At 45.2% G+C, this 16,342-nt stretch overlaps 1 pseudogene; it reads left to right on the top strand.

Annotated features, from left to right (window-relative positions):
- The window catches only part of LOC132867682 (zinc finger protein 345-like), a 116,171-nt pseudogene that overhangs the window by 55,672 nt on the left and 44,157 nt on the right, over positions 1–16,342 (top strand).

The raw sequence follows: 16,342 nt of genomic DNA, 5'->3' as shown, positions 1-16,342 counted from the left end.
ACCAAATATTGTTGAATTTCATAGACAGGAACAGTTTATAAAAAACAATAACGTTATCATTAAATTTCAAATTGACAAAGTTATCCAGTCAAGTTTCTCATGAAATTGTGTATGCAAATTTCATTACTTCCGGTTAATTGAAAAAGCAAAACACAGTTTTGAGCGAAGGCATGTCCATGAAATTTTTTATGGAGATTATTGCTGTCATATGTATTTGCATGGAAGTTCATTTATTTTTCACACAGAAAAAATAATTTTAGAAAATAAAATTTACGTGTAAACATATGCCATGTCATACTTGTTTCGCTCAATACATTACGGATTCTGCATGTTGTAATTACCACAGCTTTTGGATTGCAGCATATGTAGGAGGTTCACTGTTCATTGCAAGAATAAAATGTTTATTACATTAATGCAATTTTAGAACATGATTTGGCATAGGATCAATAAATAATTATCAACTGCTCCAGAAATAATCAAGAATGTATGTTTATATTTGAAACTGACAGCATATTTGCAGCTTTTCAGCGATATTGTTATTCGTGAAAATTTGCTCCTTATTTTTAGCGTTAAGATGCTAGAGGTTAGACAGCACACATCAAAAAAAAAATCTGTCAACCTCTAGCTGGCTGGAGTATTGTTGTCTAAACTTAAAAAAAAAATGGTGGATTTCAATCAAGTGAGATCTGAAAATGGATTTGCGCCAATGGCTGGTGAAAAAGGGGGAGAAAAGGGTTAATGAAGAGGCTGCATCAAATCCACCTAAACAGAAGGCAGTCAGTACTTGTGATGGAAGCCCATCAGGAGACAGGCGCATCAGTCTCAACTGAAATGTCACTGTTATGAGTCTCACATTGACAATATAGATGATATGTACAGTAAGAATGTTTGTTTATTTTTTTGTAAAATGATTTTAACAATGATTTAGCATTTCCTATACATTTATTGGCCAGCTTCACAGTCAAAAAAGCCCAAAGTCCGTCAGTTCCAGGGGGGCTTTGCCTCCCTCGCCCCACACCGGGGCTCCGCCACCACCTTTTATTTTTGAAAAGTGGAGAACCCTGAAATAACTACATAAGATCAAAATAAAACATTACTATAAGATTGTTTTAATATATGTGGTCATATATGAACAATAAGGATAAAAGTACAGGTCATTTTCAGCAAACACATAATAATAAGCATATTTAATTTGACAACTTTTAAATCATGGAATGTCTCTGAGTTAGTATACTTGTGGGTCTGAAATGTAACTGAATAAGTCAACATTTTTCCACACTGTGAGCAGTGATCTGGCTTGTCTCCTGTGTGAATGCACTGGTATATTTGGAGATGGCTCTGCATCGTAAAACTCTTCCCACAGTGTGAGCAGTAATATGGCTTCTCTCCTTTGTGAACACGCTGGTGTATTTGGAGACTGCTTTGATGAGAAGAACTTTTTCCACAATGTGAGCAGTGATGCATGTTGGAACCAGTATTTACCCTTTGTGTTAGTGTGTGTGCACCTTCTACTGGCCTGGAGTGTATTGTGTCCAGGAGAACGATAAATACCTAGCTAGGAAAGGACCAGGTGTGGCTGATTGGAGGCAACAGCTTCTTATGTCTGTCTTGTGCTGTGCTCCAGTTTACTATCTTGTAGGGGTATAATGGTACATGTATTCGTACCGCACTGTTTCGGTACAGGACTTTTGGTATGGTGCAGATGTGTACTGAATGCAATTTTTAACAGTAATTAATATAATTTAACTGTAATACATATGTTGTTAGCATGAAGAACTTCAAATGTATTGAATTTATGTCCAGGTTTTTGTGTTGCACCTAGATAATCATTATAAATAACCGCGACGCCTCCTCCTCTACCAGTTCGACAAGGCTGGTGTGTGTATATAACTGTAACCAGGATGACTAGTTGCATTTAATGCTGTATACTCATTTGTTTTCATCCATGTTTCTGTTAAACAGTACATTAAACTCCTGATCAGTGATACGTTCATTAACAATTATCGCTTCAGATATAAGAGATCTAATATTTAATCGTTCTACTTTTAGATCAAAGGTGCTGGCAGTGGCTGTACAGTCAGTATGATCTAATTTTATATTAACTAGATTACTAGAACAAACTTTGAGTATTTCTCCTTTTTTGTATAGCTCAGGGAACAGACACAGCCCATGTTTACATTAGACCGTATCAGCGGATCATCAGATTAACGTTTTTAAAACGATTAGTGTGCACACAGCAACACCAATACACTATTTGCGTGCACACAGCAACACCAATACACGGATACGCTTGGCTCCGCAGGCATCCTGTGCTCCAAATCACTCCGCCCTGAACAGCGAGTGCCCTCTGGAGGGTGCGCACTCCGGCCTTGCGCAGCTCACAGAGCACGCGAGTGAAGTGCACAAGCTGTGATTCGGGACTGAGCCGCTGTGTGTGTGATCCCAGCGCATATCACTTACCACTTGCAAGTGGAAGGATGGCAAGCCTAAAGACAATCATAACTACACAATGGGCAGTATTTGCATCAGTATTTGCAGTATTTTCATACTTTTATACTCTTTAATGAAAGGTGATACAAGGCGGAAGTCCGCGCCGTTTTTCAGCAGTCGTGTCACATGACCAACGGCAGCAAATCAGGAAGGTGGATGTCACAGTGACGTTGTCCAATGACGACGCCAGCTAGAGCTCAGCACAGCGTATCCACGTATCTCAGTGTTTACACAGCACCGGACCTGACGCGATCTGGAATGAATACGTGGATGCTGGCGGATTCCCGTTTCCCGGCGTTTCCAGGCAGTTTAATGTAAACGGACAGTGCATCCGTGAAGAAAACGAGACAGATACGGTCTAATGTAAACTTGGCCACAGTCTCAACATAGTGGAACCTGAGTGATGGCTCTGTGCAGCTAGCAGACAGTCCGTTTAGTCTGTTTGTCTGCTCCCTGTCCTTGGCCCTGGATTGTCACAGATTAACTAGGCCTGTTCTGAGACTATGAGCTATGCTGTGAGAAATGAGAGCGGCACCTTCCCGAGTGGGATGGATACTGTCCTGCCCTAACAAATTTGTTGTTTGATCTTTAGCTGTGTGAAGACATGAACACAGAGACATCCAAAGATGGAGGGACGTCAGAAGTCCATGTGAAGAAAGAGGAGACGCTGGAGCTGAATATCTCCAACCATGAAGACGACCTCGACAACCCACCTGAATGTCTTTCCATTAACATGGAAGATCATGACAATAAAGACCACCTCTGTAAGACATCAGCCCTCTCTGGTGCTCAGTAACGCTCACTGTTTATTCTACCCTACACACTAACTAGTGCACTTAAAGTCCAATACAGTACATTTGGGATGTAGCCTCAGTCTCTGATTATTTAATCAACAAACTATGACAAAATTAAATTGAATTTGATATTTTTATTGATGGTGTGAACTTTGTCTATAGAGAGTGTAATATGGTAGCAAGGAGTGAGAGAAACTAAGTAATTTTATTTTATATTAGGGCTGTCAAACGATTAAAATTTTTAATCGTGATTAATCTCATAAAATTATGTAGTTAATCGTGATTAATTGCAAAAAAAATCTTTAAACATCTGTTTAAATTGTACTCAAATACATTTCTACATCAGAGCAAACATTTGAATATATGCTCTGATGCTCCATGTCAATTATAAGGCTCATCTTCTCTATGACAGACAATATATAGGCTTAATTCACAAATATTTGGCATTCGGGTTTTGATATTAGATCTAGGCATGCAGCATATTCTTTCCAATGTAGCCTAGCAGACATCTGTTGGGCATAGGCTATGTGCAAAATACGATTTGGAGAAATAACAGACTATATATTTTTTTCTCAACTGTAATAGCTGCAAGGTACATTTCAAAGAGCAAAGAGGAAGTAGTTTGACTCCTGCAAGTTCATTCAAGTGAAGTAGTAGGCTATTTGGAAATCGCTAGGCTACCTACAATCTACAGGTGGAGATAAGGGAATGTGTGCATTCCCGATTGTAGCCCATCAGATATCAACACATTTCACCCGGTAAAGTGAAAGTAAATGGAACTCGCACTGCATCGCATATGCAGACTATAATTTAACTGACCATGTTGCTGGTTTATTTGACAAGTCGTAGAGCTACGTTTTACCACAAAGTTAATGTTATAACTAGCTTTATTTTGCATGCTAGTCACCCGCGAAAATCTGCATTGTTCCTTACCAAGATGAGCCCAATTCACTGTTGTTTAAATACCCTGCGATAACGCTGTCATTTTTTAAAATCGCAATCAAATTAAATTGCATTAACGCACTAATAACGTGTTAACTTTGACAGCCCTAATATATATATATATATATATATATATATATATATATATATATATATATATATATATATAAAATATTTATTTTAATTTCCTTAAAATATGTCTTGTCTCGTCTCGTCTTCTTCCGCTTTATCCGGGACCGGGTCGCGGAGGCAGCAGTCTAAGCATGGAAGCCCAAACTTCCCTCTCCTCAGACACGTCGGTCAGCTCCTCAGGAAGAACACCGAGGCGTTCCCAGGCCAGCCGAGAGACATAGTCCCTCCAGCGTGTCCTGGGTCTTCCCCGGGGCCTCCTCCCAGGGGGACATGCCTGGAACACCTCCCCAGGGAGGCGTCCGGGAGGCATCCGAAAAAGATGCCCAAGCCACCTCAGCTGGTTCCTCTCGATGTGGAGGAGCAGCGGCTCTACTCCGAGCTCCTCCCGAGTGACTGTGCTTCTCACCCTATCTCTAAGGGAGCGCCCAGCCACCCTGCGAAGGAAACTCATTTCGGCCGCTTGTATCCGCGATCTTGTTCTTTCGGTCATTACTCAAAGCTCATGACCATAGGTGAGAGTCGGAACATAGATCGACCAGTAAATTGAGAGCTTCGTCTTTTGGCTCAGCTCCTTCTTCACCACGACGGACCGGTAAAGCGACCGCATCACTGCGGAGGCTGCACCGATCCGCCTGTCGATCTCATGCTCCATCCTTCCCTCACTCATGAACAAGATCCCAAGATACTTAAACTCTTCCACTTGAGGCAGGACTTCTCCACCAACCTGGAGAGGGCAAGCCACCCTTTTCCGGTCGAGAACCATGGTTTCGGACTTGGAGGTGCTGATTCTCATCCCAGCCGCTTCACACTTGACTGCAAACCGCCCCAGTGCATGCTGGAGGTCCTGGTTTGAAGAAGCCAACAGGACATCATCATCCGCAAAAAGCAGAGATGAAATCCTGTGGTTCCCAAACAGGATTCCTTCCGGCCCCTGGCTGCGCCTAGAAATTCTGTCCATAAAAATTATGAACAGAACCGGTGACAAAGGGCAGCCCTGCCGGAGTCCAACATGCACTGGGAACAGGTCTGACTTACTGCCGGCAATGCGAACCAGACTCCTGCTCCATTCGTACAGGGACTGGACAGCCCTTAGCAAAGAGCCCCGAACCCCATACTCCCGAAGCACCCCCCACAGAATACCACGGGGGACACGGTCGAATGCCTTCTCCAGATCCACAAAGCACATGTGGACTGGTTGGGCAAACTCCCATGAACCCTCGAGCACCCTATGAAGGGTATAGAGCTGGTCCAGTGTTCCGCGACCAGGACGAAAAACGCATTGTTCCTCCTGGATCCGAGGTTTGACTATTGGTCGAATTCTCCTCTCCAGTACCCTAGAGTAAACTTTCCCCGGGAGGCTGAGAAGTGTGATTCCCTTATAATTGGAGCACACACTCCGGTCCCCTTTCTTAAAAAGCGGGACCACCACCCCAGTCTGCCACTCCAGAGGCACTGTCCCCGACCGCCATGCGATGTTGCAGAGGCGTGTCAACCAAGACAGCCCCACAACATCCAGAGACTTGAGATACTCAGGGCGGATCTCATCCACCCCCAGTGCCTTGCCACCAAGGAGCTTGCAAACCACCTCAGTGACTTTGGCTTGGGTAATGGATGAGTCCACCTCTGAGTCATCAGCCTCAGTCTCCTCAATGGAAGACATGACGGTGGAATTGAGGAGATCCTCAAAGTATTCCTTCCACCGCCCGACAATGTCCCCAGTCGAGGTCAACAGCTCCCCACCCGCACTGTAAACAGTGTTGGCAGAGTACTGCTTCCCCCTCCTGAGGCGCCGGACAGTTTGCCAGAATTTCTTCGAGGCCGACCGATAGTCCTTCTCCATGGCTTCCCCAAACTCCTCCCAGTTCCGAGTTTTTGCCTCCGCAACTGCCCGAGCTGCAGCACGCCTGGCCTGCCGATACCCGTCAGCTGCCTCAGGGGGTCCCGGAGGTCAACATGGCCCGATAGGACTCCTTCAGCTTGATGGCATCCCTTACTTCTGGTGTCCACCACCGGGTTCGGGGATTGCCGCCATGACAGGCACCGGAGACCTTGCGGCCACAGCTCCGAACAGCTGCGTCCACAATGGAGGTAGAGAACATGGTCCACTCAGACTCAATGTCCCCCGCCTCCCTCGGAAGCTGGGAAAAGCTCTCCCGGAGGTGGGAGTTAAAGACCTCCCCAACAGAGTGCTCGGCCAGATGTTCCCAGCAGACCCTCACCATATGGTTGGGCCTGCCAGGTCTGTCCAGCTTCCTCCTCCGCCAGCGGATCCAACTCACCACCAGATGGTGATTAGTTGACAGCTCAGCCCCTCTCTTCACCCGAGTGTCCAAGACATAGGGCCGGAGATCAGATGAAACGACAACAAAGTCTATCATCGACCTCCGACCTAAGGTGTCCTGGTGCCACGTGCACTTATGGACACTCCTATGCTCGAACATGGTGTTTGTTATGGACAAACCATGACTAGCACAGAAGTCCAATAACAAAACACCACTCGGGTTCAGATCGGGGAGTCCGTTCCTCCCAACCACGCCCCTCCAGGTGTCACTGTCGTCGCCCACGTGAGCATTGAAGTCCCCCAGTAACACAATGGAGTCCCCAGTCTGAGCACCCCTCAGTACCTCTCCCAGGGACTCCAAGAAGGCCGGATACTCTATATTGCTATTCGGCCCGTAGGCACAAACAACAGCAAGAGCCCTCTCCCCAATCCGAAGGCGCAGAGAGGCGACCCTCTCGTTCACTGGGGTAAACTCCAACACATGGTGGCTGAGCTGGGGAGCTATAAGCAAGCCCACACCAGCCTGCCGCCGCTCACCATGAGCGACTCCAGAGAAGTGGAGAGTCCAGCCCCTCTCGAGGAGCTGGGTTCCAGAGCCCAAGCTGTGCGTGGAGGTGAGCCCGACTATCTCTAGCCGGTACCTCTCAACCTCCCGCACAAGCTCAGGCTCTTTCCCCCCCAGCAAAGTGACATTCCATGTCCCAACAGCTAGCCGCTGTGTCCGGGGATCAGGTCATCGAGGCCCCTGCCTTCGACTGCCACCCAATCCACACTGCACCAGTCCCCTACTGCTACTTCTGTGGGTGGTGAACCCACGTCACCTCTTTGGGCTGGGCCCCATGGGCAAAGGCCCGGCCACCAAGCGCTTGCATATGAGCCCCAACCCCAGGCCTGGCTCCAGGGTGGGGCCCCGGCTGCGCCATACCGGGCGACGTCACAGTCCTTGATGGTTTCTCCATAAGGGTTTTGGTGAACTGCTCTTGGTCTGGCCTGTCACCTAGGACCTGTCTGCCTTGGGAAACCCTGACAGGGGCATAATGCCCCCAACAACATAGCTCCTAGGATCATTCAAGCACACAAACCCCTCCACCACAATAAGGTGGCAGTTCTAGGAGGGGTCCTTAAAATACATTTGTCATTATGAAGAGATGATGTTAACCTGAACCAAAAAAGTGTGGAATATCACACCATGGGTCATGCTGTTATATAAAAATCTATGGCGGGTGATTTTTATTTTCATATAACAGAACAGCCCAAAGTGTATTATTCCCTTCATACCACAGTGATTTGCCAACAATTAAAATTTTAATTTATTAATGAATGACACGTTGCATGTTTTATTTGTTTCTGCTTACATTTAATATTACAGAATGTCTGTCATTCTCTCCAGCCACTCCTGTGTTTTGTACTGAGACAAAAAAAAATGCAAGTTCTTGTGTGACTGAGGAAACCAGAAAGCACAAACTCCTCTGTCCTGAAGACTCCCCTATCATGGGATACTTACTGACTGATATCTGGGTCTCCTTTAGTAAATGTTAAATAAACCTGTCCTAATGTCTTCACCACATTAGAAGATTATAGGTTTTTTTCCCACCCATTTTCTCCCCAATGTTGATACCTGCTAGTACCCACCCACCAGCCAGGTCTCTCTAACCATGTGAGTGAAGGTTAACACATGCTTCCTCCCAGACATGTGAAGCCATCAACCTCCTCTTTTACAAATGCAGCTCATGCTCCATCAAAGGGTAGCAAAACACACCCAGAGGAAAGTGCTATGTGCTCTCTTCTCCACATGCATGAGCTCGCAGAAGACCCCAATTGGCTGTGATTAATACAGGAAAGAGAGAATGCCCCTTTAGTATTCCTCTGGAATGGGATGTTCAATAAGCACATAGGGATGTGATGGACAGGTGTCCAAATATCTGTATACGGATTTAGGGGCATCACAGGTTCTGGATTCGATTCTGAGCTTGGGTTGCTGTCTGTGTGAAGTTTTGCAAGTTTTCCCCCTGTCTGCATGGGTTTCCTCTGGGTCCACTGGCTTCTTCTTAAACAAATTGGTTATGTTTAAATTGCCACTAGATATGATTTTTTTTTGTAATTAAATATGAATCCAAATGTATGGCATTGGAAAAAATGCCTAGATCTAGAAATGGCAGAATTGTCAGCAAGCTCAAATAAAGATGTGCATGAGACATTTTACTTATTTTTTTAATTCTGTGCATAGTTATTTTTGTTTGTACCTGCATGTAATTTCCTGACAAATTTGGGAAATTCTGTTTCCCAGAAGATAAGGAAACAAGTAGCCAAATTTAAAACAACCATGACTCTGACCAGGCAGGTCCTAAGGATGCCATAAATATATCACACAGTGCCACACTCATGTTAATGAACATTGTTTTATTTTGCCCTGCAAGACTGATATCTGACCACTTGTTTACTCCCACAAGGAAGTAAAAAATTTATACTCCTGTACCTCATGTCCTGTGAGATCTCAATCCTGATGGACAACTCTAGTCTCAACCAGATGCTCAATGAACCTTACTGGCAAGCTTTCTTCAGATAATCTTTGTACCATACTAATGTACTGTATATGGTCTTAGACACACACACACACTGTACATACATTTAGGCCTCATTTCTTCCTATTGTGTTTTCTCTACGCCCAGACTGTGAAGTTTGCAAATCCTTCTTCTTCAACAAATGTGAGGTTCATGGACTGCCCCTCTTCATCTCAGATACTCCTGTTCCCATGGGAGTCTCTGACCGAGCCAGACAAACACTTCCTCCTGGGCTAGAAATCAAGAAGTCCAGTATTCCTGATGCAGGCCCGGGAGTGTTTAATAAGGGGGAGACGATTCCAGTAGGTGCACACTTTGGACCCTACCAGGGAGAGCTGGTAAACCAAGAGGAAGCCAGGAAAAGTGGAGACTCCTGGGTTGTGAGTTTCTCACAAATTTATTATAAAAACTGTATATTTGTAAGTAACAACTAGGTGAAGGTAGCGCCAGTTAATATCAATTTCTTCTTGCCAAAGATATGTGGAGTAGGGGTTTAAATCACAAGTTCCTACATCGATTCTTTTAGCCAGTGTGGTGGAAATTCACCTGTTAGTAATAGAAATACTAGTAACATCTGAAATAATGCTCAAGCAAATATTTATTTATTGTATAATTTTAAAGTAATTATTCATGAAGAATCACATAAAATCACAAGCCCAGGTAGTCATTAACATAGGTCCTCCCATAACTACTTCTAAGCATGGTCAGCTTCCTCTATTACACAAGATATTATTCATCATCATAGTTTCCATCAACATAATAGTCTGTTTTCCCAAATGCAGCTGAGAAAAACTGTACCAAGTTTTCCTTGACTCTGCTGCATCCACGGCAACATGGTAGCTTCACACAACCCCGCACACACACAAAAAAAGAACTTATCCATTCACACCTTACAACACCTTTCTTTTCTAAACATTGAGGATAAACAGAGAAGCATGACACTAGAGGATTTGAACAGATACTGTTAACTATAATTAATGCTGAAGTTAATATAAAACTTGTTACCACACCAACAGGCCAATGATTTTTGATACCACAAAATTTACCACAATGCGAGTTGATTTGATGCTGGGGTATGCAGTTGATATGACATTTTACACAATCGATTTCATTTACATTAATTCACACATGCAAACAAAATATAATTTGAACATCAGTTCAGTGAGGATTGATTAGATTTGTACAGTATATACCTGGTGTGCTATGTGCCTTATTGTGGGGAAGATGTTCCAGCCGAGCCCTCTCAGACAAGGGATGAGAGGTGTGAGAGGCACAGAAGGACTATTGGGGAGATTGTAAAACAGACAGACATTCAGCCAGAGTCTGATGTTGGACCTTTAACTGAAGCTGATTTGATGTTTTGAGTGACCTTGCTGAGGAACAGTGTTCAGACATCACATTAGACCCATGTTTTAAGAAGACATGTGAGGGTACAGTCTTTGCTCCTGCACTGGAAAAGGAGGTGTACTTACTGCAGAATAGCCTTCTGTATAGACAGAGTGAAGAGGTTTGCAGCTTATGGTCCCACAGAAGTGCAGGAAGGAAGTGCATGAGCTTGGTCACACTGTACCATGGGCAGGTCACTTGACTCACATGAAGTCTTTGCAAAGATTCAGTAAGCGGTTTTATTGGCCAGGACTTTATGAAGATGTGAAGAGTTTCTGTAAGTCCTGTCCTCAGTGTCAGCTGTCAGGTGGTAAATGTTTTAATCATGCCCATTTGATTCCCCTATACACCCCGTATACACTCCATTTGAGAGAATTAGGGTGGACATAGTTGGACCTTTGGAGAGGAGTAGATCAAGAAATAGGTTTGTCTTGGTCATTTGCAACTATGCTACAAGATACCCTGAAGCCTTTCCTTTTAGAGAAATCACAGCCAGACATTTAGCCACTGCCATGCTCCAGGTCTTCTCTAGAGTTGGTATACCCAATGAGGTGCTAACAGACCAAGGCCCCAACTTTATGAGCAAGACCCTAAAGCAAGTTTATTTAATATCCTTTTTATTGTCATTGCACAATGTACAACGAAATTCTATTTCTCTAGTGGATCATATAAAAAGACATAAAAACATAAATGGGTCATAAAAAACAGACATAAAAACAAAGATTATTATTATTATTAGTAGTAGTAATAGTAATAAAACACCATAAGACAATAAAAGGTGAGGTAAAAGCCATAAATGGGGGACAATCACAAGAACAGTAAATAAAGTGCATATTTCACAGGACTAATCATATTGCACATCCAAAGACATATTGCACACCCCAAAAGATCAGTTCTTAGAGTTTAGTTCTCTAAGAGCACTTGGATAAAAACTGTTCCTAAGTTTGGAGGTGTGAGTTTTTAAGGACGTGAAGCACCTCCCAGAGGAGGGCAACAGAATGGAAAGATGGTAATCAGGGTGTGATAAGTCTCTAATGATGTTGGTTGCGCGGCGGAAGCACCATGTCCTGTAGTGTTTGTAACGGAGTTCCAATGATTTTCTGTGCTGCTGTGATTACTCTCTGCAGGGCCTTCTTGTCAGCTGCTGTGCAGCTCACAAACCACACCAGCATCCCATAGGTGAGAATGTTTTCAATAGAACAGCGATAGAATGAAAGAAGCAGTTGATGTGATATGTCCAGTGTTTTCAATGTCCGAAGGAAATACAGACGCTGCTGTGCTTTCTTCGCCAGGGCAGTCATATTTGTAGACCATGTGAGGCCTTGTGATGCATGCGCCCAGAAATTTATATGAGGACATACACTGAACTGCATCACCCCTAATGTATAGGGGAACAGGGCCTTCACATTGTCTCCTGAAATCAATGATCATCTCCTTGTTTTTGGAGATGTTGAGTGCCACATTATAGCTGGAGACTTTAATAAGACCAATCTTAAGACTGTACTCCCAAAGTTTCACCAGCACATGAAGTGTCCAACAAGAGGGGAAAGGACTCTTGATCACGTGTACTCCAACATCAAACACGGTTACAGAGCCATGCCCCTCCCCCACCTTGGACAGTCAGACCATCTTTCCTTGCTGCTCATCCCTGCATACGCTCATCCCTGCATCCCCCCCCAATTCAGATTCAGGCCCACCACAAAGACTGTAACAACTTGGCCTGAGAATGCACTCAGCGAACTCCAGGACTGCTTTCAACACAGTGACTGGGACCTATTTGAACATCAGGACCTGGAAATGTTCACAGAGACAGTTTTGGACTACATCAAGTTCTGTATGGGAACTGTATCTGTGGACAAAACCATCTGGGTTTTTCCAAATCAGAAACCCTGGATGACCAGCCAGGTTCGCTCACTCCTCAAGGCCCGCAACACTGCTTTCAGGTCAGGCGACAGAGTCTTTTACAGCACGACTCGAGTTGACCTGAAGAAAGGGATTAAAAAAGCCAAAGCAGACTATAAAAGGAAGATAGTCCCACCTCGCCAGCAACAGACCACGAGAGGTGTGGCAGGGCATACAGAACATCACCAACTTCAGAGGCGGTGATGTGACATCAGGAGTCCCGAGTAAGTCACTGGCAGAGGAGCTCAATTGCTTCTTTGTTCACTTCAAATCTCTGCAGTGACACTCACTTGCTCTAGCCCTGCCCCCACCCCATCAGATCCCAGCACCCCTCCACTAGAAGAGCAGGAGGTGAGGCGTGTGCTCCAGGCAGTGAACCCCAGGAAGGCTGCCGGTCCGGACAGAGTACCTGGCAAGGTGCTCATAGCATGTGCCCACCAGCTGTCCTACATCCTCTGCAGGATCTTCAACCTCTCTTTGGCTCAAGCAGTCATGCCTACCTGCCTGAAGTCAGCCATAATAATTCCCATCCCTAAAGAGTCACCCATAACCAGCCTCAATGATGACCACCCTGTTGCCCTCACCCTGGTAATTATGAAGTGCTTTGAGAGACAGGTCCTTCAGCACATCAAAGACTGTCTCCCCCCCTCACTCGACCCCCACCAGTTTGCATACCGGGCGAACAGATCTACAGAGGATGCCATCGCCATAGCTCTGCACGCTGTGTTGAGCCATCTGGAACAGCAGCAGAGCTATGCAAGAATGCTCTTCGTAGACTACAGCTCGGCATTTAATACGATCATCCCGGACATTCTGATCACAAAGCTGGACATTTTAGGCCTCCCCCCTCTCATGTGCACCTGGATTAAGGACTTCTTGACCAACAGGCCCCAGACTGTGAGACTTGGGCCCCCACCTTTCCTCCACACGTACACTGAGCACCAGTTCACCACAGGGCTGCGTGCTGAGTCCCCTCCTGTACTGTCTCTACACCTATGACTGTAGTCCAGTTCATGGCGACAACATGATCGTCAAATTTGTTGATGACACCACAGTGGTTGGGCTGATCTCAGATGGAGACAAGACAGCCTACAGGGAGGAGGTTCAGAGGCCCGCAACCTGGTGCTCAGTAAACAACCTGGCTCTAAACACTACAAAGACAAAGGAGATCATTGTGGACTTCAGGAGGAAGAAAAGTGACCACCTCCCCCACTACATCAACGGCGAGTGTGTGGAGAGGGTTTATGATTTCAGATTCCTGGGAGTCCAGATCTCTGACGACCTCTCCTGGACAATCAATATCTCAGCTGTTATAAAGAAGGCTCAGCAGCATCTACACTTCCTGAGAGTCCTCAGGAAGAACAATCTTCCTGAAGACCAGAAGCTGCTGCTGGCCTTCTACTGTTCCTCCATTGAAAGCCTGCTGACGTACTGCTTGTCCACCTGGTACGGGAGCTGCACTGCTGCAGACAGAGGGAGGCTTCAGAGGACAGTCGCAGCAGTGCAGAGGATTGTTGGCTGCCCTCTCCCCTCCCTGACAGACGTGTACACCACCCGGTGCATCAGCAGAGCTCGGAGCATCATTAAGAACAATTCACATCCTGCCTCCCAGCTTTGAGCTGTTTCCTTCTGGGAGGCGCTACAGATGTATTAAAACAAGGACTACTAGAATGAAAAACAGCTTCTTCCCAAGAGCCATCACCATATTGAACTCTAAGAGAAAACAAATATAATTTTGACATTATGCAAAACATCTGTCACTGCTGCTTTTACATTCTGTGCAATACAAATAATTTATTATTTATTCTGTACATAGCCATCCATATTCATACTTGGATATAAGACACTTTTTTATACATATTTCAATTTTTGTAATGTTTGTGTGAGGATTTAAGGGTTTTTTTTTTTGCACTGGAAAGGGAGAAGCTTCTAATCTCGTTATACAATTGATTGTAAAATGACAATAAAGGGCATTCTATTCTATTCTATTCTATTCTATTCTATTCTATTCTATTCTAGGTTGTTCATGGAGCACCACTCTGTTAGTCTGCGGACCTTGTCCCTGTATGCAGATTCAACACCATTGTGTATCAGACCAACTACAGTAGTGTCATCTGCAAATTTAATAATGGTATTTGTGCTATAGTTTGGTATGCAGTCATGTGTATAAAGGGAAAACAGGAGAGGACTTAGTATGCACCCTTGCAGGGCCCCAGTATTGATTGTCAGAGAGGAGGAGTGATAAGTCCCCATCCTGACAACCTGAGAACGGTTGGTTAAAAAGTCTCTGATCCAGCTGCACATGTGCTGATCCACGCCCAGGTCCAGCAGTTTGTTCTCCATTCTGCTGGGTATGATAAGATAAGATACCCTTTATTGTCATTGCACAATCACCCATACAATGAAATTGACTTGCCACAACTGAAGTTGTATTAAAAACACATAAAAACATACATAAAAGCGAGAACATATAAAAATACATAACATAAAAACAAGAACACACAAAAACAAAATATTGGTCATGTCATGAAAATGGAACAAATAAATAAGATCACGGTAGTCAAGTTATTGCACTTCATAAAAATAGCATAGAACATTTTAGCAACCCATGTGTGTATTAAGTGTCCTCACAGCCCATGGAAAGAAGCTGTTTTTCAGGCTGTTTGTTCTACTCTTTATGCTCCTGTACCTCGTTCCAGAGGGCAGCAGGCTGAGCAGGTGGTGTCCGGGATGGAGGTGGTCGTGAATGATCTTCCTGGTTCTGGAGAGGCATCAAGAGTTAGCGATGTCATCTAGGGAGGGTAGTTGACCTTATCACCCTCTGCAGCCTCAGTTGACCTTATCACCCTCTGCAGCTTTTTCTTGTCAGCCTGTGTGCAGCCAGCATACCACACCGTGATGGAGAAAGCCAGCACACTCTCGATGGTGGAGTGGTAGAAGGTCACCAATGGCCTCTCCTCCAGTCTGTTCCTTCTGAGGACTCTCAGGAAGTGGACTCGCTGTTGGGCCTTCCCCACCATGGCTGTTGTGTTAGCTGACCAGGCGAGGTCCTCAACCGGGAGAGGTCCTCAATTTAAAGGTGCGGACCATCTCCATGCAGTCTCCATTGATGTAGAGGGGAGTGGGGTCAGCTTTGTGCCTCCTGAAGTCCATGACCACCTCCTTTCTTTTCTTGGTGTTGAGAGCCAGGTTGTTTTTGGCACACTACTCTGCCAGCTGTTGCACCTTGTCCCTGTAGGCCGACTCGTCCCCTCCAATTATGAGCCCCACCTAGGTGGTGTCATTCGCAAATTTAATTATTGTGTTGGTGGGGTGGGTGGGAGTACAGTTGTGGCAGCGGGGGCGTGGCCAAGCAGCAATCTGTGAACGGAGGGCGGGGTCAGGGAAGGTAAATGGCTGTCATTCCACCTGCTATCAATTAATACACGTGTGTGTGTGTGTGTGTGTGTGTGTGTGTGTGTGTGTGTGTGTGTGCGCGTGTGTTACAGGGATGGAGCATAAAAGGAGTGAGAGAGCAGAGAAAAGGGGCTCCCTCCTGACCACAACGCATGTGTGCATGTTGAGTGAGTGAGTGAGTGAGTGAGTGAGTGAGTGAGTGAAAGCTGAAAAGCTCAATAAAGTGTTTGTGTGTGAGCATCAACTCTCACCTGCCGTGCTTTTGTGCTGCACCCACATCAGGAACTGCTACAGTGGTGCCGAAACCTGGGAGCACAGAAGGGAACCACCCCATGGAGTCCTCCCCATTCGAAGCACTCATCCTTGCCCTTGCTACCGCCCAGTAGAACCAGCATCAAGCGCTGATCACCCTCCAAAAGGAACAAGAGCAACGCTTCGAAGCCTTGATGCTGGCCCAG

Source organism: Neoarius graeffei, chromosome 19 (genome assembly GCF_027579695.1).
Source record: "Neoarius graeffei isolate fNeoGra1 chromosome 19, fNeoGra1.pri, whole genome shotgun sequence".
Classification (NCBI taxonomy): Eukaryota; Metazoa; Chordata; class Actinopteri; order Siluriformes; family Ariidae; genus Neoarius; species Neoarius graeffei.
The sequence above is the reverse complement of the archived record's forward strand: the minus strand, read 5'-3'. Positions and strand labels throughout refer to the sequence as shown.